The sequence below is a fragment of the Alligator sinensis genome, unplaced genomic scaffold, assembly GCF_000455745.1.
Source record: "Alligator sinensis unplaced genomic scaffold, ASM45574v1 scaffold1067_1, whole genome shotgun sequence".
NCBI classification, from domain to species: domain Eukaryota; kingdom Metazoa; phylum Chordata; order Crocodylia; family Alligatoridae; genus Alligator; species Alligator sinensis.
In genome coordinates, this window is record NW_005842836.1 from 633,018 (window position 1) to 637,420 (window position 4,403).

The window sequence follows — 4,403 nt, forward strand, 5'->3', positions numbered from 1 at the left end:
AGGGAAAGATCTGACTGTGTTGTTAGCCACGCACACTTGCTATTGTTATAAGCTCACATCTGAACCCACTCCTGAACTTTCACTTTCTAGCCCTTTTAAAGACCAGAAAAACAGGTGAAAGTTCAGGAGTGAGTTCAGATGTGAGCTTATAACAATAGCAAGTGCATGTGGCTATCAACACACTGTTGTGACTTGAAGATGTCAAACAAACCACAGCTCTGATTTTTAGGTATCTTTATCTCTTGCTTTCCCCCCCCAGCTACAGCCAAGAAGCAAAAGAAGCAAGCATCATATGGCTCTGAGACCCAGCTTTTTAAAAAAGTGAAATTATATCAGAGAAAATGATAGAAAATGAATGTTGGGAGGGACCTCAGGGGGTCATATAGTCCAACTTCCAGCTCAAAGCAGGACCATCTCCAACTAGATCATCCCAGCCAGGGCTTTGTCAAGCTGGGCCCTAAAAACCTCCAAGGGTGGAGATTCTACCACCCCTCTAGGTAATGTGTTCTAGTGCTTCATCACCCTCCTAGTGAGAAAGTTTTTCCTAATATTCAACTCAAACCTCCCTTGTTGCCATTTGAGACCATTTCTCCTTGTTCTGTCATCTGTTACCACTGAGTCTAGCTCCAGCAAACATGTAACTGCGTAAAATGAAGTGAACATGTAACTGGGTAAAAGTCAAACGCCTGCCAGAGCATTCATGGATTTGAAACAAGCTATGGTTTGTTTTCCAGAAGGAATGTGCGATGCCTTAACTGTTCCCCTGCTGATACAATCTCCGTTTCCAGACATCCAACATGAATCTCCTCTTGGTCTGCTTATGACATTGGTGTGAGCGAAGGAAGGCTAGTGGGGAATCTAACCTGGGCTTTCACTTTGCAAAACACATTCTATTTCCCACTATTATTTGGCAACGGAGGCAGCAAGTATCAGCAATAAGTATTTAATAAACGGACATCTCTGATATTTTCGTACTTACATCATGTTTAACCCTATGGTGTGGAGCGGAGCTGTGGAGTCAGAGCTGCATCCTATTCTCCTAGACGATGGGACCCTTTGCAAATTAGGACCTGTACAGCAGATAATTGAGAACATGTACATCACGAGCTGTCCTGCGGAGGGCAGAGGAAAGGGGTCATTACTCCAACCTATAAAGGAGATTGACATGAGCCTGGGTTTTGCAGCTACTGACTAAGCCTGAAAATAGCAGGTGCAAAAAGCATTTGGAAGTCGCTTGCCAGAGCCCGGGAGGTAATGCGCTTCCTGCCCATTTATCTCAGGAAACCAGCATGATCTTCCCTCCGAAACAAAGTTAACCTCTCATTAGCCAGAAACTCCTGAGAAAGCTTTAAAAGCTTTGCAGTCTAGCTAATGTGTTTAAGATACTCCCCCCTCCACCTTCTCAGGCACTACCATGGCAATTACTTGCCATCAGTTCCACATCGGGCTGGCTAAGGCAGGCTGAGTTTGCATTTATCTGCTGTGAGGCTGACAAGCCCAGAGCCTGTCAATGCAGAAAGGAAGCGCGGCAGCCAACTTCTTGCCTCTTTAGAGCTCCTCGAGAGCTTCCTGACATGAAGCTCAGCATTCCCATCTCAGGCATCACACACACACAGAAACACAAAGAGCACACACAGCACACACACAAAGAGCACACACCCCACACAGAGCATACAGCAAAATTGGGATCTGCCCCCACTGCAGGATCTACCCCCTCTGCCTTGTGACCTTTCCTCCACTCAATGCCCAGACCTGAACTCAGCAATGACCTTTCAGTGCTCTTTTTTTCTCAGCTAAAAAAGCCAAAGCTCCATAGAGCAACATTGCAATGTGTGTATATTGCAATGTGTGTGTATTTGTCTATGCAGATACACATCCCAAGGAACCCATTAGAGTGTGTGTGTATATTGCAATGTGTGTATATCTATCTAGCTAGCTGGATACACATTGCAAAGATCCTGTGTAGTGTGTGTGTATTGCAATGTGTATCTATGCAGATACACACTGCAAGGAACCCGTGTCTTGTGTGTGTGTGCATGTGTCTGTATTACAATATGTGTCTCTCTACACACTGCAACACACACAAACACAAGATCCTTGAACGGCTCCAGGCTGACATCAGTCGCAAACAATCCGGAGTAAGAGGTGTTTATTTTCTCAGATAGAATCTGCAATGTGCAAACATGTAAGTGGTTACAGATGTCCGTCTGGACCTATTTTCCCCTTCTTCTTTCTCTCCCCCCCCCCTCCTCTTTTTACTCCTGATGGTCCCCCGGAGAACCAAGCGCTTGTTTAGAGACAGGTGGATCGAAGGAGGAAACAACAACAATAACAACAACAACAAAATCCCGATTTTTGTTTTAAAGAACCCCAAGGCAGGCAAACAAACAAGGGAGCAAAAATCCCCCCCCCTGCCGCAAACCTCAAGTCCGGCAAGGAAAGAAGCAACTCTCCACCTCGCAGGGGCTGTTTATCTGCCTCCCGCTTCCCGGCGCTGGCACAAAGCGAGGGGGATGTGCCTTTAATGACAGCGTGATCTTTCCGCCACCTATAGAAAACAAATGAGGGCTGGTGGAGGGGGGGGAGCAGGGAGCACAGTAATTCCCTCCTCGGGGCTGGGAAGATGCTCTCCATCCCCCGCTCCCCTGCCGCCCCCAAGGAGGGAGGTTGGAGCAGCGCGCTGGCCCCACCTCCTCCGGCTGCAGCCCCCTGGCGGAGCTGGCAGCGCCTGCTGCAACCGCTGGAATGTACCTGCACATCTGGGCACGCTCCCTTTCGAGGCTCGCACAAAGGAGCCCTTTAGTGAGCCGGGGAACACTGGCTCTGGGGGGGGCGCCCCCCCAACCCCCCTCGCACTTGTTCAGCAATTTGTTACACTATCAAAGCCTCGCACCCGCCAACAACCCCCTTATTTATTTGGGTATTAGCAGCCCTTGTATATACACCAGCTTTCCCAGGTCTCCCCAGATGTTTGGCTGCCAGCAGACAATCTGTTTCCCTTCCTTCTCCTGATTGAGTCCTAGCAGTTACATGTTTGTTTGGTTGGGTTTTGTTTGTTTTTTTTTTGGGGGGGGGGGTTGAGGGGGAGGAGGTCTTTTTTTGGTACAGAATTTCTTCCCCAGCTTGCAAAGGCTTGGACACATTCATGGGAGGGTGGGAGGAACTTGGCTTTGTGACCATTAGGTAAGGTTGGTTTAGGTTTACAGTATAATCTCTCTGGTGCATCTGGACAGGCCCTCTAGGACCCAATACCTATTCAGGAGATATTATTATTATTATTATTATTATTAATATTATTTTGTAATGTCACAGCCCAGATTGGAAGACAGATGTGGCTTTGTGCAAGCCGGGAGATGATACATTGTGAAAATGGTCTTTGTGGACATGTCCAGATGAGCATGGATGTTTGTTTCCCCAGGGAGAAGCAGCAGCACAATGCTGGCCCCAGCAGCCCTATCTGGGGCCCTGGGAGCCTCCCTGGGCTGCAGCTATGGCAGGAAACCTGGCCAACAGCTAGAGTGGCTCCGGCCAGCCAGGCTCTGTTTTTGGGTGGTGCATGCTACCACCATGTGTGCCACCCCGCTTTTTTGGGGGGGTGGGGTTTTTGACCCCTAGATCTCCCTGGGCCAAACCCTCCTCCCCCCAGTGCTGCAAGGCAGCAGCATGGGGAATGCCTGCATGTACAGTATGTGGTGCTGCAGATGGGTTTGTGACACCACACAGCCACACTTGTCTGGATGCAGCTTATATGTCCTACTTTTATAATCTAGTACAATCCCCTGCTCAGAGTAGGACCAGACCCCAACTACATTTTCCTCTGTTAATTGCTAGACCCTCCTTTTTCCCAGCCCAACAATTGAAAGTCTGATTTAGAGCCCTCGGGAATTCTTTATTTTCCTGGATTTTAGTGAGTTTTGCATTAGGTATTGAAACAGCAAGGTGGCCAGAGCAGCCAACCTCAGCCCAGCCCTCCTTCAAATTAACTCCTGCCAGATAATTGCACTCATTGTGTCTCACTTTGCTAATCATCCTGGCCTTGGTTCTCAGAACTCTTTGGAGCATCTCCTCTGGATCTGCTGGCTCAAGAGAAACACAATAGGAGCATGCTCTTCTCATTAAAGAACATTTCAAACAGCTCTGTTCCTAGCCCACAGGAATATGGGGTTTTAATTTACCCACTTGCTTCAGCATTTGAAACTCCACAGCTACAATCAGCAAAGCAGTAGTAGCTTTGATTAAAAATCCTAAAGGCAAGTCTCATGTGTTTTTCTTCCTCCCTGTTCCGCAAGCACAAAGAAGATCGGGTGAATAAAATAATGATGAGGGAGAGTTCAAAGCAATCCCAGAAAGCTGGCCTGAGAGGATGTTTTCTAATGCAGTTCCAGCCATTTACCATTCTTTCT